Here is a 25213-nt window from a genome sequence, read left to right as displayed (position 1 = left end):
CAACAACACAAAATATCTCTCTCTGCAAGCTTCTCACTCTAGAAGGACCACATAAATCAGTATGCACAAGATCCAATTCTCCATTAGAAGTAATATTGTTTTCTTTTGAAAGTAACTCTTGTCTTCTTCCCTATTGGACATTCCTTACACACCGGATTAGAAGGCTTTACCATCTTAAGAAGATCTCTCACTGCTTGAGTAGAACTTATCTTAACTATGCAATCAAAATTTACATGACACATCCTTCTATACCATAACCAACTTTCATCAATCTGATCAATCAAACAACTTTTACCACCAACATTCAAGTGAAAGATATTGCCTTTAGTTTTTGTACCTAATGCAATCTCAATTCTAGAGCTACTCAAGATCTTACATTTGTCATTCTTGAATTGCAAATCATATCCCTTATCAACCATATGCCCCAACACTCAAAAGATTATGCTTTAGACCTTCAACATATAAGACATCATCAATGTTATGCTTACCATCAAGAGAAATAGAACCTCTTCCACAGATTATACCAGCTTTGTCATCTCCAAATCTTACACCACTGTCATACTTTTCCATACTCACAAACTTATTTTTATCACTTGTCATATGATGAGAGAAAAGACTATCAATAACCCATTCATCTTTCTCTTCAACTTTAGCAGCCAAAGCTTTCTCCTCATTAATGCAACTAGTAGAATCAATAGTTACCGGATCATCTTCCTTGATATCAATAAACAACCATTCATCTCCTGAATTTCCCTTATTAGATTCATCATCTCTCACACCTTCATCAATAGCAAAATAACACTTCTTCTGGTATTTAGGCTTATATGGCTTCAATGGCTTCTTAGGAACTCTTTCCGGACACCTTGAGGCAAAATGTCCTATCTCATTGCATGAAAAACATTTAAGAGGCAACTTTCCTTCATACTTACCGATACCTTTAGGCAATGTTCTGGTAATCAGGGCTTCAAGCTCTTCAAGTTCTCTTTCTTCTTCTTCAAGCTCTCTCATCTCCTTCTCATATTTGGACACCCTTGTAGAAATTTCTCCTGGATCATGTTTATGGTTCCCGAATACAGTAGCTTTGAATACATATTTAGTCTTAGGAAGAGTTTCACCAAATTCGCTCAACTGAAAAGCATCAAGCTTTCCAATCAACATGTCTCTAATCACATCTGTCATCATCTGAATCTCCTCAATATAAGCAACCTTATGCTTGTAAGTAGGGGGGAGGATATCAACACTTTAGCCACAATCTCTGATTCTTCCAGTACTCCACCTACACATTTGATATTCAACGCAAGCTCATTCACTTTCTACATAAAAGAGTTAATGTTCTCATCTTCGCCCATCTACAACATCTCATACTTTCTCTTCAAGCTCTACAACTTAGCAACTTTCACATGACTATCACCTTCATACAAAGTCTCCAACTTCTTTAAATCTCATGAGCAGTCTTCAAATTTATCACATTAGTCATCTCATAATCAGACAAGGCACTCAACAATGCTTCTATGGCTCTAATATTGAATTCAAATTCTTTTATCTCATTTGGAGTTGTAGGAGCATTATAGACATTCTTAGTAATCTTCCAATAGTCTTCATTGATGCATCTCAAATGGCATTTCATCTGGTTCTTCCAAAGAGTGTAATTTGTTCCATCAAATCTTAGACTATCCTTTTTAAAAGCGAAGGTTTCCATCCAAGATCACCTCAAGCGGTCAAGCTTCTTTTGGAGGATCTAGCTCTGATACCAATTGTTGGTAACAATACAACAAACTGAGAGGGGGGGTGAATCAATTTGCTAACAAACTCTACACAACTCAAACTTAAATTCAGATATGATAATTAGCAATGAAAGAACAAATTAACACCACATCAATAACACACATAGCACCAAGATTTTTTATGTGGAAAACCCAGTTAAGGGAAAAATCACGATGGGAAGCTACCCACAATGAGATGATACCCTGTTAGGAGTAAATAAAATATTACAATGGGGAATACACATGCATTCAGGCACATTGCCTAGAGCTCATTGCTAAAATCACATAACAAGAAGGGCTACAACCCTTGGGAAGGCTCACTGCCTTACAAAAACATTCAGATTACATCTAGAAGATCATGATCTGATGAAATAGCATCTCCTCATGCCTGGTTATAGTTCTAGTTAAGCACACATACTCATACTCTTCTCTTTCACACTTCTACACACTTCACACTTTTTCTCTGCTACTGAAAGATCAAATCATTGTTCTCACATAGATACCATGCAGATACATCTCTCACATGAATATTGCATATATTTATATAAATAATCAGCCTATATTCAAGCTCGACTCAACACTCATCACATATTACAAAGCGATAACCTCAAAACATACAATAATGCATGTAGACCAAAACAATGTCGGCTAAGACCCATTCTAGCCCTAAATCAACACCTCGAACCTAAAACACAATCAAGAATTATGCCTCGAACATCCGCAACACTCCACAATCATCCAGTCGACCAAGAAGACTGCATAACACAAACATACCAAGGAATTCATCAATAACAAGCACAATGATCAACATGGACCGTCAACATGGATAGAACACGATCTAGAAACATCCACAAGCAAAGTGAATTACCATAGCAACAACCACAACATTGCCACAGTAGAATCTTCACCATCATTATACCAAACCTCAAGAACATCAACTCAATTGACTGTCAAACTAAAAGATTCACTTGAAGACTTCCAAATCACAGACCATCTAAATTGAGGACACATATGAATGTCGCAAACACATTCCATACATCCATAACTAAAGATATTACAATTTTGAAGCAATGCAGAGAAAAATCCAGAATACCAAATAATGGGAACAATTGAAAAACCAACCTCAATACTGGATCTCATAACTCGATCAAATAACCACGCAGACCACTGGAACTTTTGTTGACTAAAATATAGATAAGAATCTCAAAACCCTTTAATCCACAACAACTCATTTGCAACACACTGGCCAAACCAATTCATCCAATTTGACTGCAACACTAGAATACATAAAGGACTACGTTGACATGAATGACAACACATCATTCTAGCAAACAACAATATCAAACAGATACCCCATATTATGGAGAATATTCTCCTCTGTACATCCTTGTGAAGCTCAATGGTCAAACTATCACAAGTGTGATGGTTGACCCTTCGCGTAGAGTTGATGTCATCATAGAGGAAACCTTATTTGTCAATGGATGGTATAGGCTGAGATATGATGAGTGTCATGTGACTTTGAGAACACATAATGGACTGTCTCTTTCTCCTTTGGGAGATATAACTTTGACGGTTCTTGTGAGACCTAAATCAGACTTGTTTCGAGTCAAACTAGGTATTCCTTGGTTGATTGCTATGGATGTGGTCCCTTCAATGATTCATAAGTGCCTAAATTTTCCCCATGGAGGTTCGATACATGTCATCTAGGATACTGGATATCGATCCCTGGTGGCTTCTGAGGATTTTTGTTGGATCATTTTTTCTTGCTCTGATGGGGCCCATGCTTCCCCGTGGTGGTTTGATGTACTGCGCATATTATCAGTATAAGATGAGGGAGTTGACCCCTAAATTGGTCTAGCCTGGCTATTCGTTGTCTCTTCCTGCATCGACCTCTACTCTATCTATTCGTGTATTGGAGTGGGTGTTTCCTTATGCCCATTCATCATTGGGGGTTGAGGCTAAGCCTATTCCTTTGAATAGACCTCCTTGTCTGCCCAAGACTACATAGCCTTCGATGATGTCTTTTGTTCCTATGGTTGCACCTGGAGAAAATAATGGAAAGGCACCCACACTGTCAATGTCTATAACTCACCTTCCCTTCAAGGTGCCTTCAAGCTCCCGATCATGGCTGATATCCCTCAGCCTTCTCGATATGATAAATGGAAGTGTTCCTCTTATGTTCATTCGTCACCACTTGCTCAAGTTTCACAACCCATGTTGGCACCCTTTGTTCCTCTCACTACTCCTCGAGTGAAGCGAGGTAGGGATCTATTGCTATGATTGTCATGCCTCTCTTAGATGCACCTCTTGTTTCATTGGTTGGACCTTCTCTTGTCCCCAACACAATTTCAAAGACATCTCTTATGGAGTATGATGATCCCGATTACTACCTAGCTTCAGGTCTTGGTACTCATCTTTGTCACAATCAGCATGCCCATGAGCATAAGTGCTATCGATGGGCCAAAGGTCAAGAGTGTGATGCTACTTTGCAGTCTGGTTGTGCACCTTCGACATTTATTCCTATTGCACAACTCCCGTCTCTTCAAATGTTTCATCTTTTGTGTCATCTTCGGTATTGCTTTCGATTGTTTTGAGGCCTACCAATAAACCTTCCCCTAAACGGGTGTAGGTCTTCATTGCTCCTTCCTTGGAGCCTCCCCTTATCACCTCATTGTTCGATGTCCCTCCATTGTCCCAACCTTTGGATATGATGCACACACAGGTGGTGTCTAGTTTTTCTTTGTTTGACTCTCTTGTTTCGCAGTCACATCTTTATCAGAGCTTTCTCAGAGTCCTTCAACCTACTATGGTTGGCAAGCGACCTATGCCTCCTACCCAACATAAATGCAAGTTTAAGTAGGGCCTCATTCTAGAGTTTCGTCAGCAAAAATTGGCCTGGGTATGCTCCTGTCCTATCTTCTTGTCTTCTTCAGTGCCTGCTTATGTGCCTGTTTTCATTTGTGTGGTTGAGAAGGCCTCGCCTTTTCCTAAGTTTGTCACTGCCCCTCCAATTGAGGCTGGAAGTCCAACTCCTATTTCATCTCCTCTACCTGAGTCACTTGCTTCCTCTACCAAGACATGCTTGTTTGACTCCCTCGAGGATATCTTGACATTATTTACGATCTTCACGTGATCATTGACCCTTTCCTTATTTGAGCTTGTGGACACAGATGTTTCCGCAGCCTCGTCCCTTGCCCTCACTGCTGGTGAGGCGTCTGGTGTTGTCATTGCTATTGTCTCACTTCATTCTCGCACTCCTTCCCCATATGATTAGGAGGATGATGACCTAGTCGTTGAACACATTTAGGGCACTATCTTTCTTTATCTTTTAGCATAGAGTATGTGCATGATTGTGTTCCCCCGTGCTTTCTTTATATGTTTTTTTCCCTCCTAGAGGACCTAGGTTACTTCATACATACTTGGAAATGAGAGGATGGTTGTCTTTATTTGTTGTTCTCTCCTAAAGGACCCAAATTACTCTGTAGGTGCTCTGATATAGGGGGTTTTTTGTCGTAAAAATTCTTCTATATGCTATCTACTTCTTCTATTTGTCATATCTTGCTTTTCGACATCGAGGGACGATGCAAAGCATTGGGGGCATTTAGGCCTTCTTCCATGTTGACCCAAATTTTTATTTTCTCTTTATCTTCATGTGCTCTTCTTCAAATCCAAGAACTTTGGCATTATGATGAGACACCCATCTACAGTTCTCTCACATATTTTCTCTCCATGTTATGGGTTCTGACACCAAATAATTGGACCCCCCTATGCTCTTGCATCTTTGTTGATGTTGTGGGTCTTATGTGTCATCCGTTGAAGATGACATTCCACAGAAACATCGTGCTATGTTGACGTGCCACAATATTTCTTCTCCTTAGAATGACATCTCTTTCATACATACCATTCTGAGGGGGGGCTATCATATCTACATCATTTGCATTTAGCTTTTGTATCTATTTAGCTTAGCATTCTTGATCTATTTTATCTATCTTGTTTGCCTTGGTGGGGGCTTAGGGATAGGCCTTTTTTCTGAGCAATTTGGGCCTAAATGGACCTCACCATTGTGCTCAGAAGGCCCCAAAACCCCTATAGTCATATAAAATTTATCTATTTTTGACTCCTGAGCATCTGGGTGAATTTTTTCTCCAAAACCAAGCCGTATTGCTTTGGCATGCAAATCAAGAAAAAAATTTCAATTTTTTTTTTTGCCTTTTTACGGCATGCAAGCCGGATTTTGATTTTTCAAAAAAAATTATTAAAAATATAAAAAATAAAAAAAAACCCAAAAAGGCAAAACAAAATTAGGGGGTTTCAATATTTGGTTTTCGGGCTTCAAAGGGTATGAGACCGATAGTTCGGTTGTTGTACGATGACCGAACCTACCAGTTTGGCCCGCCTGAACCTGCCAGTTTGGCCCGCCTGCAGGCTTCCGACCCCCGATGGCATCCCTTTTGGCTCCAGCACTTGGTAGCACCCTTTCTGATCCCCGACGACACCCTCTTCGACCCCTTGCCGGCCCCTGCCTCCTGGTCCCTCCGACCCCCACTGGCTTGGCCCTCGCTAGCAACTCTCTGTGGCCACTGCCGCTCGCCCGACCCTCGCTAGCAGCTCTCTGTGGCCACCGTCGCTCACCCTACCCGGCCGTAGTGCCGCCTTCTGCACTTCTCGCCACCAGCAGCGTCGTCGCTGCCTGGCTCCACCTGCACCTTCACTCAGCCTCCTCCTTCACCGCCAGAGAACCACTGGAGCGCAACCTCCTCCTGGCTCCTCCACCAAACCACCACCCTCTAGCTCTTTTTTTTGGGGGGGGGGTTCATTTTTTGGTCATATCTTGAGAATCTGGGGTCATTTTTTGGAAAACGAATAGGTGTCGGAAAGCTAGTTCCGAGCCAGACATCATGGAGTTAGACTGTTTAACTATACTTTTTTCCAGTCAAATTCGGGCTTCGTTTTCGCACTTCCAGGGCTGTAGAATGGGCAAACAGACTTCGTTTTTCGAAAATGAATAGGCGTTGGAAACACCTCAACATGCTCTATTCAGATTTGTGATATTTTTTCTCAGAATTTTCATCAGGTACATGAGATATCAGTTTGAAGTTGTTTTGCTTATGCACTACTTCCTTCTCATCAGTATGTACTTGGGTTTGGGTTTATCTATTGTGGGGGGGTGTTTTTTCTTGCTTTCTGTCATTTATATCAGAAATCACAAACACCAAAACTCTCAAAACAAACAAACCCTTCTACATCTTCTGTCTATTCTGAAAGATCACATAATATAAAAAAACCAACAAGCAAGTGCAGGTGCAGGTGTAGGGTTTGTTCTCATGGCAGATCTTTCAGTTGAGTTGTTGAATTCACACAACTATCACACCTGGAAGCCCCACATCACAAGGCTTCTCAGGGCACGAGGGTTGTGTTCTTGTTTGGATGAGGTTCAGCCTGTATTGCAGCATCCTTATGAGCTTCTTCAACACAGGAACAAGATAGATGAGGCCATGGGTTTGTTCTCCTTGCATGTCTTTGACAGTCTTTTATTTCATCTTGATGAGTTGCTTACTCCTCGGGCTATGTGGTTGAAGTTTGATTCTCTCTTCGGGAGGGTCAATGAGATTCAGGCATTGCAGATTGAGGCAGAGTTGGTTTCTTTGTCACCTAATTCATTTCGCACCATTGAAGATTTTTTGAACAAGTTCAAGACTACCAGATTTGTTCTTCAAGGACATGGCAAGATCAAGACAGACATAGAGTGCATTCACTTGATTCTTTCGAAGCTTCAGGGTCACTTTCAGTTTTTTGCCTCTGCTTTCTACTGCACCATGGATGGCTTGGGTGCCCGTTTCAACATGCCTACCTTTGATGTCTTTTGTGAGCATTTGTCTCATGAGCAATCTCATCTTTCTCAGCTGGATATGCTTTCAGGATCTAAGAATAAAGCATTGGTTGCTCAGTCATCTAAGGAGAAACAAAAGGAGAAACCAAAGTCGAAGAAGCCTTCTACAAGTAGTGAGCATTCTTCCAAGCCTGCTTCTAAGTCTGGATCTAAACCACCATTTCCTCCTAAGCATGGGAAATCTTCACAGTCTGGTGAGTCTTCCTCCAAGAGTAAGAAGAAATCAGGAGATACTTGTAGTTTTTGTGGCAAGGAAGGACATCCTGTTTCCAGGTGTTGGAAATATTTAGAGGAAGCCATGTAGCAACATCACATCTCCTCACCTCAGGCATCTTCTCCTTCCATAGGGAAAGATCATGCTCTCACTACTCGAGCTTCGACCTATGGGTCCACATGGATACTTGATTCTAGTGCTTCTCACCATATGACTCACACTCAGTAGTTGGTTACTTCTCTTGCATCTTGTGGTAATTCATAGATTGTAGTGGGTGACTCAGTTCAACTTTCAGTCTTGGGTTCAGGTTCAGTCTCATTGGATGGGGGTACTTTGCAGGATGTTCTGGTTGTTCCTAACATCTTGACGAACCTCCTATCCATTTATCATATTTGCCACTCTGGCTCTAGTAAGACAGTTGAGTTCTCCCCACATGATGTGGTTATTCAGGACCTCCATGATTCTGATTTAGTTGTTGCTACTAGGAGTGTTGATACTACTTCTCGTCTGTACAGATTTGATGGATTTGAGCCCTCTGTGGGTGCTGGTTCCTCTCTTATAGCACATGCAGATTCAGTGAGTAATCTTTGGCATGAGCACTTGGGCCATGTCTATTATAGATATCTTCAGCAGATGAATACATAGGCACTTGTTCTTGGGCTCCCACAGATTTCCTGCACTAATGGTGTTTGGCATGGTTGTGTGCTTGGCAAGCATCATAGAGATCCCTTTTCGAAGGGAAGAGCCCCTCATGCTTTGGCACCCTTGGAGTTGATTCACAGTAATCTCATGTCATTTCCCACTCTTTTTTCTGGGGCCAAGTATGTGCTCACTTTTATTGATGACTTCTCCAGACGCACATGGGTGTACTTTCTTAAGTACAAGTCTGATGTCTTTGATTCATTTCGAATCTTCAAGACATTTGTTGGGAAGCAGTCAGGTTGTTCTATTCGGCGGATACATATAGATAATGGGGGGGAGTATGTGAATCAGGCTTTTAGAGATTTTTGCACTGAGCATGGTTTGCAGCATCAGTTTACTGTTCCCTACACCCCTCAGTAGAATGGTGTCGCTGAGCGCAAGAACAGAAATTTATGGGAGATGGTGAATTGTATGATTCAGTCCAGGTCCATGGATTCATCTTTTTGGGCTGAGGAAGTCAATTGTGCCAACTATATTCAGAATCAGATGCCTCACAAGGCTATTCGACATATGACTCCTGAGGAGGCTTGGTCTCATAACAAGCTTGATGTTTCTTTTTTCTGAGTGTTTGACAGTGAGGCATGGGATTTTATTCCTGATGCTCAGAGGAAAGCCATGGAGCGGAAGAGCCGATCACTCATTTTTGTTGGCTACTGTAAGGATGTTAAGGCATACAGGTTGTTTGATCTTGATTCCAGAGAGGTCCTATTTCGACGGGATGTTCAGTTTGATGAGCACCTTCCCATAGTGGATACCCTAACTCCAGTGTCTACTCCTCTGCCCACTCCTTCCACTGCATCTCTTCAAGATCTTTTTGAGGATGATTCTAATGATGGTGTTGATGATCCACCATCCCCACCTCCACCTGCTCCACCTCAGATGCCCAAGTGGGCTCGCTTTACTGTTGAGGTGGCAGGTCCTCTGGCCAGTGATTCTTCAGATACTCGTCGGACCCATTCTCATACTGTGGGTTCTAGTCTTTTGACTCATGCTATTTCAAATGATCCTCAGAAGTTTTCAGAGGCTACCGGTCATCCTGAGTGGGATTGTGCTAAGGAGGAGGAGTATTCTTCTTTGATGAGGAATCATACTTTGGATCTTTATCCTCTTCCTAAGGGCAGAAAGTTGGTTAGGTGCTGCTGGTTGTATCACAACAAGTATGATGCTGATGGTTCCATTGATAAGTACAAAGCACATCTTGTTGCAAAGGGTTTTTCCTAGGTTGAGGGTATTGATTACTCTGAGACCTTTGCCCCTGTTGCCAAGATGAACTCCATTCGCTTTGTACTATCTTTTGTAGCTTCTCGGGGTTGGCTCATTTTTTAGATGGATGTGAAGAGTGCCTTCTTGCATGGGGATCTACAGGAGGAAATCTACATGGAGAAACCTCAAGGATTTGTGCAGGACAATTTTTTGGTTTGCAGACTTCGACGTTCATTGTATGGTCTCAAACAGGCCCCTCGGGCTTGGTATGAGAAGATGGATTCTTTCTTGCTCTCCACTGGGTTCACCCGCAGTCACTCTGATCACACAGTGTACATTCAGATTCTTGAGGGTGAGATCCTGATTCTTGTGCTATATGTTGATGATCTCCTCATCACCGACAACTCATCCTCTATGATTCAACATACTCAGCGAGCCTTGATGGAACAATTTGAGATGACAGATCTTGGTCTTCTGCACTATTTCCTTGGTCTTCAGGTGATTTAGTCTTTTGATGGGATCTACATTTACTCGTAGAAGTATGCTCTTGACATGCTTCGACACTTCGACATGCTTGATTACAAGCCTGCTCCCACTCCATTTCAATCAGGGGTTATTTTGATCACCACTTGCCCCACTCCTTCAATAGATTCTACACTTTACAGGTAGTTGGTTGGCAGTTTGTTGTACCTGACTCACACTCGTCCTAATATTTCCTTTGCGGTTGGTCTTGTCTCTCGATTCTCCCATGATCCTCATGATAGTCATTGGCAAGCAACCAAACATATTTTGTGGTACATTCAGGGCTCTAGTTCTCATGGCATTCACTATACATCAGGGGACCCTCACATTGTTGGCTACACTGATTTAGATTGGGCTGGTGATGTCACTGATCGGAAGTCTACTTCTGGCTTTGTTTTTTATCTTGGCTCTAGTCCTATCACATGGTCTTGCAAGAAGTAGACTGCTCATGCATTATCATCTATAGAGGCTGAGTACCGAGCTGCTGTGCTCATCAGTCAGGAGATCTTATGGCTTCGACAATTGATGACTGAGTTTGGTTTTCCTCCTGATAGTCCCACTCTTCTTTGGTGTGACAATCATAGTGCTTTTCATATTTCCCGCAACCTGGTAGAGCATCAGTGGATGAAGCACATTGAGCTTCACATGCATTTCATCTGCCAGTTGATTCAGGATGGTGTTCTCATTCTAGAGTACATTCCCATTGCCGAGCAGGTTGCAGACATCTTCATGAAACCTTTTGCATCGCCGCACTATCTTCAGTTGTGCTCTATGCTTGGGGTGAAGGAAGTTGTCCTTGGGGGTCTTTATGAGGCCTTCCTTCCTTCTTCTTCTTTCAACATGTTCTTTTATCTCTTTTTGGAGAGGAGTTTTTTCCCACTGGGTTTTCTCCTTTTTCTCCTTTTCATAGAGATTTCATTGTATTTGGGTACCTGATCAGGCCTTGTTGTCGAGACCTATCTTTCCTGCTTTTAGTAGATGTTCTAGGTTTTAGCTTCTCCCTAAGTCTAGCTTAAGGGGGGGTGTTAGAGTAATTGGGTATTTACTTGATTAATTAAACAATATTTGTTTAATTCTTTAAGTTCCCTATTATCTTTTTACACTTAGGCTAACATTAGGTGCATAATAATTAATTCTTTTATTAATTATTATGCGCAAGCCTAGGTTTTCCCTTTTAGGGTTTCTTGACCTATTAGAGGTTATTTTTCTCTTCTCTATATCATTATGACATTACACATTTTGGTGAATATTGAGCTCTCCTCTTTTGAGCATATTTTCTTGTGTCTTTGTTCTTCATATTATTTTTGCTTCATTGCTTCTCCTTGTAACAGATTGTTTTAGCTTGCAGAAGATCTTTAGGGTCCTGTGGTGTTGTGTTTCTCAACTCCAACAGGTGCCAAACCACTTGATCTATTTTTATCTTGTTGCCTTTTATGGGGGACAATCCACTACTTATCAAATTAATCTATGATTGCCCAATCACATGACTATCTAGCATTTTGCTATTCATGTTGTTCAAATATTGCCCAATCGCATGACTATCTAGCATTTTGTTATTCATGTTGACGAAGTATCACCCTACCGTATGGTTATCTAGCATAACACAACTTTCTATCCATACCAACAAAATCTTGCAAATCATTGCCCTATCGTATGGCTATCTAGCATAACACAACTTGCTACCCATACCGACACCATCTCTTTGATCAGGCAGCTGCCATTCCTTATCTTTCATAATAGGAGTTTTCCTCCATTAAGTGAAATTTGTTTCTATTGCGCTATCTTATCTATCTTATCTATTCAATGTCTAATTGCTTTTTCGTCTAACACATGGGATTACAGCCAACATGTTTGTCATGAAATAGCTTAGCAAAATCAACTCTATCTCAAGTTCATCGAGCTGGCGGCAACTTTGTCTAATCAGTGAATGTTGATCCCTCTTAGAAAATCTTGATATCATTTCTCTCTACTTTAGCTTCACATTTCTTGACAAAGACATGCTCGCTAAAGTGGGGCAAAGTGTAATGTCATAATTACATCTCGTCTAATTCCACATCATGTAAGTATCTTCGCTTCAAGTTGATGGAGATCATGCATCGTCATATTTGTCCATTTGTCCACATGGATTGCCTTGTCAACTTAGAACTTGGCTTCTAGAGACCATGTTAACTAATTGAGCATGGGACTTTAGCGCACCGCAAAGATGTTTGCACATTGTACTTGACGTCTAGCACATGATTTAAACAGTCAATTTCCCTACCAACCATCAAAGAACAAGAATTCCCCAATGAGGTAGGTTATGTTGAGTTTTATGAAGATGCAGTTGATTAACTTGATGCTCTTGATTATGAATCAATGGGAGAAGAATAGAACAGCCTATCAACCATCAAGGAAGAATATTTCCTAATGAGAAAGGTTTTGTTGAGTATTACAAAGATGGGGTTGATAAACTTGACACTCTTGACTATGAATTCATGGGAGAAGAATTGAATATTTTAACTATGGTACAAATGATCAAATCCTCCAACATGATCATGGTGTAGGTTTAAATTAATATCAATTATTTGTTCCTCATTTTGAACACTTAAGAGAATTGATGAACATAGATATAAAAGGTATAAATCATTAGATGAAGACAAAAAATCTCTTACATAGGTAGTTATAATGCATGCCTAGATCATATATTAATTGAAAGATAGGCATGTGCCTACATGAGGAAACGTTATTTTTGAAATGCCAAAATAAAATACTTGAGTATTAAAAAAGAGAAGAAAGGAGAAAAAAATGTAACAAGGAATAATAACTTTATGAAGAAGATGGTGGAGAAAAAGAAAAATCTAGTGCAATGATTACTAATCAAGAAGAAGCATGTGCCTAAGGCTCATGAATATACAAAACATTTAGATGCCATGTATGTTTCGAAAGGGAAAAATCTAAATGATAAATCGAACCAAGTTCAATCCTAGGGATTGAAGGGATAAGGTGGAGACAAAGAGAGAGAAAAGAACTAAAAGATAAGGATGCTACTTCTTGTGGGTCAAGTCATGCCTTTTATTCTTAAGGAAAATAAATTAACTATCCCACATGATTTGCTCATTCACAACTATAACCCTATTGATATATCTTAGGTCATGAGCCAAATTAGAATGTTGGTACCAATAGGAGTGTTGTAACTCATGTTGTTAGTTACCTTTTTATTCCTAAGTCCTTTCCCTTGTGTCTGTTAAACAATTATGACCCATTATTGATAGCCGATAGGAGAAAATTTAAATGTGACACCATGTTGTTCTTTTCCTTCTAAGTGTTGTTGTTAGCTTTCTATTTTGTCCCTTATCCTAAAGACCCAATTTTTAGAATTCATAATTTGGCTAAGTTCAAATTTTGGCTAAGTCATGTTCCTTTTTGATAGGTTTGTTAGTTTGTGAACCTATCAATTTTTGTATTTACGCTTTTATTTCCTTGTGTTTCCATGTGTTTCAAAATGTTAGTTGATTCAAAAGTGAGCTCTTTTCACCGAGTTTTCCAATACACAAACCCACAAACTTATCGAAATTATTGGTTTCGTCTGCAAAAAATTAAAGGCATGAATAAGGGATGAAGAAAGTGTTTGATGGCTAAATCCATTTTTGATAGGTTTTCTAGTTTGTGAACTTGCTGATACACCAAAAAGGTGGTTGATAGAGTTGTGTTTTTCAAAAATATTATAAAGCATAAGCAACAAAGAAGAGAATTAAAAGAAATAAGTGAAGAGAGAAAAGAATGAGGGAAAGAAGGCCAGTTCAATGTTTCACCTGTTTGGTAGTTTGTTGAATTGTGGAACCGCAAAATAAGTAGATATCAATGCTTAATTGAAGAGAAAATTACTAAGCCTTGAAGGGAAAATGAAAGAGAAAAGAGAATATAATTTATTTTTGGAAAGTTCTTTAGTTTCTGAACTTGCCGATTTATCAACTTAAAGGGCTATAAATTTTAAAATAGCGTAGGGCATATTTTTTTGGTTTTTGATGCAACATTTTTTGTTGGCAATGATTGTGTGCATTGATCCATCCTTCTCACTTGCCAATATTAATAGCATACCTACACACAAACCCCCATGAGTTATTAGAGGTCCCATCCTTCAATCTGTAATGTTTATTTTTGGCAGGAGTGGATCTTGGTCATGGATATTGAATTACTATAGTAAGAAAAAAATTAGGTTTTCGGAATCCAAGTTTATATTGTAAAATTTTATCATTTTTAGGAGGTTGGTTGTTGTTTATTTTGCAAATATTAGAGAAAGTTGCAGGGTAACCATTAAAGAAAAGTTCCACCATTTTTCAAATTGCAGATCTGTGGATGCAAAAGGATTTTCTAAGTGCATGTGAGTTGAGTGCCAAAATGTATTTAGTGCATGACATATGTATTTTGGAGGATTTATAATTACATTTAGGGATTATCCTTTGCAACATTTTTTCACATGAGTGTAACCTTGGATGAGATGAGTGCAAAAAAATTCTTAAATCATTTTGAGTATCGTAATAATCTCTTTCATTTTGCACATGAATATATGCAACTTTTTTTTGGATAACTATGTATGCTTTGTCATTTCAATTTCATAATCATGGTGTGTATGAAAATGTAAGACCCACTATTATTGTATCATTTTTTCTTTCCAATCAATGTGTTGTGACGTTGTTGCCCAATGAAAAGGTAATGGTATGAAGCCATCCTTAAATATCGTCACATTAAATCAAATAAATAAATCAGTAGTTTATTTGGGAAGTCCTTCATGTGCATCCATGACCATTAATATAACTAGCGAATTATTCTTAAGAGAACACTCAACATATATATTTTATATGGGCCATGCTTACACAATTTAATTAGCTATATAGGGCTTACTAAGGCAACTACTTGTTCTTGGTGCAATGACAATATTTGGAACCAAAAAATCAAGTTGGGTTTAGCTATTTCTATTTAATCATTTTTTATTTTTTATCATTTCAATACCTATTTAGGTATGCCCCTGGGAATATTCTCTTGAGTTTCAACTAAGATTAAGGTGCAAAAGATAAAACCCACTCTTGTTAATTTTGCTCAAAATCATCTATAGTTCTCTTCATGAACTGTTTTCAGTTTATTTTTGACACTCTAGCCTTGTGAATGAAACTTGTGTTCTAGGAAATGGAGTACTTATTTTGATACATAACAAGTAGAACTCCCTAGAATTCCTAAACATAAGGAAAGAGTTTTATGGACTGTATAACTGTTGCAAAAGAAATGAAGCAACCTTGTTTTATATTTGATAGTGTTTCAAATAATAAGTATGTTAAATAGATCATTGAGGTATACTTACTAAATTCCCTAGTCAACAATTAAATTAGTGTTGAACCTTTCTATACCATGTGGCTAATCAATAAATGGCTAGTCCACAACTACATGTTGGACTCTAGAGTTTCAAGAAATGACATTCTTCTTCAAGTTATGAATTATTGATGTTTGTAAGAGTCCAATTCCTATATTAAGTATATATATGTATGTATATATATGTGTGTGTGTGTGTGTGTGTGCATAAATATGTATATATATATATATACATATATATATACATACATACATACTTACATATACATATACATATATATACACACACACACACATATAAACATACACATATACATATACATATACACACATACAAACATATATAATGGTATATATATTTATGTATGTGTGCAGATATATATAAAACTTAGATTATTTTCTATCTTGGGTCACTTGTTTTGACATGGGTGACATGACTTGCCATAAGAGGTGACTTGGTGGTCACCTTTTGTTTATTTCAATTTTGTTTTTTGTTAACTCAGGGCTATCCCCACGATCCAGCCTAGTGCCCAACCTACCTTGCCTTGGTCTTACTTACTACCAAGTTGGGGCCAAGAAGGGGCAATCTAAGGTGAGACTAATCCCTTGGGGATGCATGCAATCACCCACAAATCGAAGGTCACCTATTTTACTAAGGATGACCCTAAAAGTGACTTGACCCAAAAGGGATGGCCTAGATTAGTGAAATGAGTGACCTAGACTAATGAAAGAGATGACGCTTAGATAATAAGCACTTCTCAAAAAAAAATTGGAAACATTTCCTAAATGAAAGTTACTCTGTTATAATTTTCTTTCCTACTTATTATCTCATTTTGTAGATATATGATGGAATTTATAAGTTATTCACTCCATTGTGTTAGAATGTGTCTTTGTGTGAAAATGGCTAATTAATAGTTTGATTAATTGAGGTCTTGGATCTCTGGAATGACCTACCTCTTATGTATGTAATCATAATGTTTAGATGTCATGTTGATGTCCTTTTAGATGTTGTTTGTATCATCTTGGGTTGTGTAATGAAGTAATGTGTCACTCTTATTCCAAACCTTTTTTTCATGAGAGAACATGATCATGGACTAGAGTTTGATCTCTATCATTAGAGAAAACTTTATCCTCTTGTATTGTTGTCATGGTGGTGATGTCACACAACATGATTAAGACTTCCACTTGTGTTGCCATGCTTGATGCCTTGACATTGTGTTCCTTGAGTGTCATCGTGTTTTTTCCTTTGGCATCTCAAATGCATAAGTGTGTAATGTGACATGTTGGCATCATAGTTACATCATGAAAGATTTGTTCATTTATCTTTTAACTATTAATTTTTAGGCGAAATCTTGGGGCATTATAGTAATGATATCTATGACTTAATTAATAATAAATAAATAATGTAGTAAAAATTAATTATATGAGTTGAGATTGATAAATAAATGAGGGTTATGATCATTTAGCTTTTTGGTGATTTTAAATGTTGATATGACTAGCTTAGATTGCACAAAAGTGTTCAATGATCAAATATAGAATCTTGATATCAAACTTGAACTATGATCTTTGAAGTTGATATGTCTAATGTCTTCAATGTGATCATCCATGATTATGTGCTACTTCAACACAAGTATATCTTTCTTGACACAAATATATCTCTTATCACATATCTCCTAATGTTAAATTTCTAACATAATTCTATACTAATACGGTATTTATAAACAAAATTTAAAAATTACTATATTAAAATTGGAGGGTTTCCCAAATGAAATTGATTTTAACTCGACGAACATTCCAACTAGAATTAAGAATAGGTTCTACTATAATTCACTTAGTGAGAAGAGGGAGGACATGTTATGTATAGAATATGGTGTTCCTATTCTGAACTAAACCATAATACATTCTAATAGCATTCCAAACAAACGACACTATAATCGACATCTTTAAACCTTAACCATACAAAATGCTTAAAATATAATATTTAGTGATGTGAATAAACTTCTATAATATCACCTAGTGTGCTCTCAAATGTGATGATATGACCAAGAGAAATTAACTATTAAGAAGAGCCCAAATAGGAGTGTGGCCCATGAGGAGTAGGTAGGTACATAATTATAATAATTTAAGGATATGAGTTGAGATAGAGCACTCAAAATTGTGTATGTATCTTGTTCTTAAAAGATACTAAAGTAGTGTAAAGAGGGCCAATTTCAAATCTTTCCATTTCAATCGTTATTAAGTACCAATCAATCTTTTCTTAAAAAAGAAACAGACTTTTCCCTCCCCACACTAAATGTGAGGACCATTGCAATGCAATCCAATCCATCACCTGTCAACTGACCCGTCGCCCAATCAGTAAAACACCACAAACTCACTGCTAAACAGCTGTGCTCGATGCCCACACCTACATTATTTCATTGCTGAGCTTTCCAAACCATAGAAATGGAATCTTGAAAACTGTGGAATTTGTATGACAAATGATAGACAAATATCTTGAAATGGCGAAACTTTTTGTGCACAACAGTCAGAGGATTTTGAATTTTGAAATGTTGGGATTCAATGGTCACATCCCAACACACCATTTGTTTAAAACTTAACAGGCTTACATGCCCAGGTTAAGACTTTAACATTTGGATTAAAAAGCTCGTTGTCCAATGTCTTATACAGTGACAGCCATGGACAACTCTGAATCCCTGAACCATAGTATTAACCTTGTTATCTCTGTTTTGTTTTTAAGGGGCTGAAGTGGATATTATATATGTAATGCTCTCATTTGTTTTTTTATTAATTTTTCTGGCATTTGATATAGCACATTCCAAGTGACACTCTGAGGGAATAGTTGAACAACCTCCATGATTGTGGTCATATGATTTCTACAGTTCATGTTGTTATTCTTTTCTTTTATCATAATAGATAACACAGTTTATTTCAGAAACTATAAACAATAACCTTCAATGGTTTCACAGAGGACAAATTAGATGCATTCCTCAAAAAGGGCCGCTGAAAAACAAGGTTGGCCTGTTAGATATGGAGCAAGGAGCGACTGGCTTGCTACACATACAGCCTACTTTATTTCTAGCTCTATTCTGAATGTTTATAGCTATTTCGATCTGTTACATAGAGAGCAAGCAGCAGTTGGCCTGTTATACATCTAGCTCACTTCATTTTTAAGGCTGTTTTGAATCTTTATATCCATATTGGCCTCTCACATATAGGGTAAGCAGCATCACTGTTTTGATTATAGTTTTATTTTTGAAATTCAATGTGTATGATTTTTTAATGCATCAATATATCAGATCAAATTCAACGATCCATCATATCAAATTCAATGATCCATCATCAAAATGAAAAAACTGTTCCGATTGCTTATACCCATCTTGACTTCTGTTCTGATTGTTTTTACCCATCTTGGCCAGTTACATATAGAGAAAGGAGTGGTTAGCCTGCTAACATTCAACCTACTTCATGTTTAAGGCTGTTCTGATAGTTTATATCCATTTTGGCCTCTGTTCTGATTGCTTATATCCATTTTGGCCTCTGTTCTGATTGCTTATACCCATCTTAACCTGTTACACTTGGCCTGCCATACATCAAGCCTACTTCATTTCTAAGGCTGCTCTGATTGCTTATATCCATTTTGGCCTCTGTTCTGATTGCTTATACCCATCTTAACCTGTTACATTTGGCCTACCACATCAAGCCCACTTCATTTCTAAGGCTGTTCTGATTGATTATACCCATCTTGGCCAGTTACATATAGCCTACCACATCAAGCCCACTTCATTTCTAAGGCTGTTCTGATTGATTATACCCATCTTGGCCAGTTACATATAGAGCAAGCAGTGGTTGGCCTGTTAAACATCCAATCTACTTCATTTCTAAGGCACTTCTGATTGCTTATACCCATCTTGACCTGTTACATACAAAGCAAGCAGTTGTTGACCTGCTACACATCCAATCTACTTCATTTCTAAGGCTGTTCTAAATAGTTATACCCATCTTGTTACACAGCAACATCATGATAGGAATGTAACTATGTTCATCTGAAATTTGTAAAAGATGATATGAACTTAAATGTAAGAGCTATTAATTGATGGAGGAGCAAATGGTCCTCTCAGGGTGGTTCTCCTTTCTCCAGGCTCACCTTCCTGTCAATATTATGAAACAAGAAATGGCACTAGCTTTGATGTACTTCCTATGACAGAGGGTCCATAGTTCTAAAGACCATTGATAAAATGGAGAAATGTGTGACAAGGGTTGTTTGCCAATAAGTCTTTGTTATTGAAAGATGTTTAGAAAGTAATTAATTCATTTCAGGTTATTTAGTGATTAGTTTTTGCTATTGAAGCGTGTTTAAAATGAATATTTGATGAAGTTATGCTGATATGGTTTGAGGAATACAAATAATATTAACAAAACTTTAAATTAAGTATTTCTAAATAATTTTGATTATTGTATATAAATATATGATGGTAAAAGAAAGAGTGAGTAATAAGTAATGTCAAGGATAAATGATTAAGTATTAATCTTATATAAGAACTTAATATCAAAAAAAAGATTAATCAATTAGAAATATAGATTTTATGTTTTAATAATTTCAATTGTAATTAAAAAATAAAGAAGAAAACAATGAAATAATTTTGTTTAAAAAAAAAGACCAAATCATTTGTAAACAAAAGACAAATCAAATTATTTTTAAAATAGAACTCTATAAAGTGATTCAATTTTCTTGTCAAACATATGAATCTAGACTCAATTAAAATTAAAAACTTGCTTTTGGTTCATGTTGAAGCTCTTAATCTAATCTCCACATATAAACCTAATTTGTGTGATGTACATGATAATGATAGCTGATTCCATTGTGTGAAACTCTAGTAAGGATGTCGAGTAAAAAAAATTGAACGAGATTGAGGATAAAATGTGGTTGTATAATATGCCTCAAAATGTTGATGAAATGCTGATATCATTAAATGATTCTTTTTAGTCTTGTGATGTGTATTAGAAGGTGTTCAAATTGCATGCTAACTAACTGTTATAAATGAACTACTATTTATCCTTAAATACAACACCCTTGTATGCAATTTAACTATTTCTAAGTTCAAATTGGCTCATAACTAGATCACTTAGAAAGAAAAATTACTAGGCTCATTTTTTATATCTAAACAAAGGGGTCATTTTTGTTAGAGCCAACAATGGACTCAAGCTCCAAAGTATAAAACCCAAAAGATGTCTTTCATAAGAGAGCAACAAGAAAAAAAAATTGCTTGATTATAGGCATAATGAACTAAATCTATTGATCAAAGATGGACACTTAATACATGCATATGAATCAGTAGACATTGAAAATTGTCCTAAGTCTTCGACGACACTTTCCACTAACCTTTTTCATCTAAACTGATTAAAATAATTTTAATTATTTAATTAGTACTAATATTCTTCTTCTAGTTTCCTATAATTAAATAATTCTTAATTATTTAGTTATTGTTCTTCTAAACCATTAATTAAATAATCTTCATTATTTAATTAATATTCATCATAATCTCTTTCTAATCAATTAATCTTGATCTTAATTGACTAATCCTAACTATTCCTCTTCGATTAAATATTTCACTTAATTATTTAATCCCTTTGTTCTAAGCTAATTATTCTTCAATGATTAAATAATTTAATCCCTTTCTCCAAATTGTTCTAATTAAATAAATTTTTAATTTAATTTATTTAATTACCATGTGTGGGTGATATAAATGAATTCTATTTATTTATTTATGACCCCACTTAGCTCTTCCACTTTCTAATTTATATCTCTCTTATCTCTTCAACTTGCTAATTCTCCACTAGTCTTTTTCTCTCTTTCATTTTGGTATATTTTGGTGAAAATAGATGTTTCTAATAATTATTTTCACTTAACTCTTTTCATTTCTATTTCTTCCTTAAAAATGGAAATGCAATTTCCTTTTTATCCTCACTTAACAAGTCACCTCATTTAATCTTGTCCATTGATTACTTTCAATCTCAAATCAATCTTAGCCATCCAATCAAATCCTCAATTTGCCTATAAATTGGTAGCATTCTTCATCTTTTTTAACCACTCTTCGAGTAACCTTATGCAACAAATTTCACTTTGCAATCTCGCTTTTCACTTGCATTTGCTTTGTAGGTGAGATCCACAAACATCCATTTGAAGGAGAAAGAAGGACAATGGAGAATCATGGAGGAGGCACCTTGTGATGTTTTGCATGTTGTTTTAGTGCTTTGTCTTTATAGCTCTATTGATTGAATTAGGAATTATTTTCATTGCATTTTAGCTTTTGTGGTTAGCTAATTTATGTGCTTTGATGCTTATTCTGAATTTCCTAGTTACATAATCCTTTCTTATATAGGTAAGGTTGAGAGATAGGACTAGCTAGGATGATGACATGTGTATTAATCCTATGCATTGAGACAACTAGTGGTATGATGGGATAATATTACATTACATGACACTTAGAGATTTATAGAAAGATTCTTGCATCTCTAAGTAAACTTAAAATGTGAACAGATGTGAAATGACCTAACTATCAAATAATTAGATAAATTGCCCTGTTCACACTAAAAAGGAGGAAACAAGATAGAAAAAATCACTCCTTCACACCAACATCCCCTTTAAGTGCAACTTAGGGAGAATGTAAACAAATGAAAATGATGCAAGGATGGATGGGTCACAACTACTAGGCTATGTTAGGCATCCATGTACAACTGTAATATCTCACAAACATAGAAAATAAGAAAACCCAGTGGGACAAAACTCTTCTCCAAGAGAAAGAAAGAAGCAAACAAACATGAATAAGTGATGGTTGATTCTTTGAAGATCTAGATGTTGATTCACTTACTACTGTATTAAGCATAGAAAAAAAAAATCTATTGTAGAAAATCTCTAGGCCTTACCCTCCCTAGCACTTAGTTCCTTTTATGTCTCTTTATTATGAACTTGCAATGACATTGTAAGTCCTTATAAACATTGTTATAATTTGAATGCTAGTTATGATCAAATGCTTGTAAGTAAATTTCATATTGCATCTCTAAATATCATTGAATGGAGAACACAAGGACACCTATATGGGAGTTGTAGGCATGTTTGAAGTGTTATATTTCTCCAAACACTTGGTAATATTGATTGCAAGTGGTAATGAATATGATTACATTGGTAAGGGATCCTTAGGCACTTTTCATATATTAGGAATGCATTGTATATCTGACATATTTAATACCTTAATATATTATACACTCGTTTGAATTGTTGTCTATGGTTTGCCCATTATTTTGTAATGCCACTAAGTATTTTCCTATAGTGATGTGCCTATAAATGTGATGCAAGAGCATCTAGGGTTGTAGCACAATCCTACATCATCCAAAAATAGTGTTATTCTAATTTTTGTTAAAGTTAGGTGATTAAAAATAAATGCAAGCATTTATAGGTTCCACGTACCTTGGACAGTTTCTAAGGGGACATAGGGGTTGAAATTATTTGATATTTGTGGCCTATGTCTAAAGGTAAATGTAATTTATTAAGTGGGCACATATTTATATTAATTATAATACAAAATCAAGAAAATCCCCATCTTGTCATGGATTTGGGGAAGGGAAATAGTCAAGCTACATAATGTGTCTTGGGTGGTTACAAAGAAGAATGGGAAAAGACATCACTTTAGGCACCCACTTTGGAAAATTAAAGAGACACCACCCTAGGCACCCTTTTGGGGATGCTAAGGACTCATGTATTGGCTATATGTTTCTTTTCTTGATGGTTATGTGTTGTTCATCACTTGAGTGGGAATGTGATTTCCAAAAGGAGCCAAAAGAACAATAAATTGAGGCTTGAGCTAGATGTTTCATCATTCAAATTGAGTGGATCGTCCAAATTTGATTGGATCATTCAAGGTGTTTGTAAGAGGATCTATGTAGCAGAATTGAGAAGTTGAAGATGGAAAAGAGAAAGAAGAAAATATCATTTGGCTTTGACAGATGATAAGGATTCATGTGCTTGTGAGAAAAGAGAGAAGATTAAGAATGAAGATGATAGAGATGAAGCAGTAGATGAATCATATAAGAGTAGAGATTGAAAAGATCCTGTAGAAGAAAAGAGGTATGGATAATTTTCCTTCTAATGATGTTTTGATTACAAGAAATAAGGAAGGTGTAGTAGAGTGCCTTGCATCTGCCACAAAAGAAAATATTATCGTAAAGGACTTCGAAGGTCTAATATTTGATGGAGATAAAGAAGAGTTTGTAGTAGAGACATGTCTATTGAAAAGCCTAGAGATGGGATCAAGGAGGTTATAGTAGAGATAAAGATGGTGGACTTTGGATGTCACTTGTTTGATGAGAAGATCAAATAAGATGAGGATGTCATACTGGAAGAAACCAAAAGAATTGATGGCTTCTTGGAAGCTAAACCTAAGAAGAAGGAAGAGATTGTAGCAGAGGTGAGTCCTTGCAAAGGCTTGAAAATGTTGACAATAGAAGAGGAAGGTGAAGAAATAGCTGGTACAAAAGATGAAGTTATAGTAGCATGTTTATATGAATACATTGAGAGTATAAAGAGTTAGGTTGTAATGGAGACATGTCTTTGGGAAGGCGTGAAAGAAGAAAAGAAAGAGGTTGCAACTGTGGTGGTGTTGTAGCAGAGACAAAAAAATATGAATATGAAGTAAAGTGAAATATCCTTTGGAGGGCATGAGGATGATGGAAAGAACGGAGCAACCAAGCAGAGAGAGTTTGGTTATAAAGAAAGAGGATGTTCTAGAGAGGTGTATGTTGAGGTGTTGAGTGTAGAGGAGATTATAGAATGCATTTGGTGGAGGTGGTCGGACTTTCATGGGTTAAAACCCATAAAGAAGAAGGGAAGAGGAATTCTTAGTGTTGAGATGAAAAAGAATGTTGAGTGGAACAATATTTGGAGGAGGAGGTCAAGTTATGGTGGATTTGATTCCAAATTGAGGAAGAAGAGTAGAGAGAAGATTTGTCAGAGGAGAAGGATGCTTGTTCTGGCTAGGTGTTGGAAGAGGAGAAAGAAGAAACAATTGGAGGTATCTGTTATAGTGACATGGTTCATTGAAGGTTGTTTACAACCTAAAAGGATGGATCTACCATCTAACTCCATTTTATGAGACCAATCTCACAAAAATTCTCCTACCCTGATTCTTTGATGCAAGAGCATCCAAGGGTGTAGGGAAAAACTGCATCATCCAAAAATATTGTTATTCTAATTTTATGTTAAGGTTATGCAAATAAAAATAAATGCAAGCATCTATAGGTCTCCATGTACCTTGGAAAGTATATAAGGGGATTGAAATTATTTACTATTTGTGGCCTATGTCTCAAGGAAAATGTAATTTTCTTAAGTGGGCACATATTTCTATTATTTATAATGTAAAATATAGAAAATACCCATCTTGACGTGGAATTGGGGTAGGGAAAGGGTCAAGCTACACATTTCTTGGGTGGTTACAAAAAGGAATGAGAAAAGACACCTCTTTAGGTGACCACTTTGGAAAATTGAAGAGGCACTACCTTAGACAACCTTTTGGAGAAGTTGAA

Source organism: Cryptomeria japonica, chromosome 9, assembly GCF_030272615.1.
Source record: "Cryptomeria japonica chromosome 9, Sugi_1.0, whole genome shotgun sequence".
In the NCBI taxonomy this organism is placed as follows: Eukaryota; Viridiplantae; Streptophyta; class Pinopsida; order Cupressales; family Cupressaceae; genus Cryptomeria; species Cryptomeria japonica.
This window is presented reverse-complemented; position numbering follows the sequence as displayed.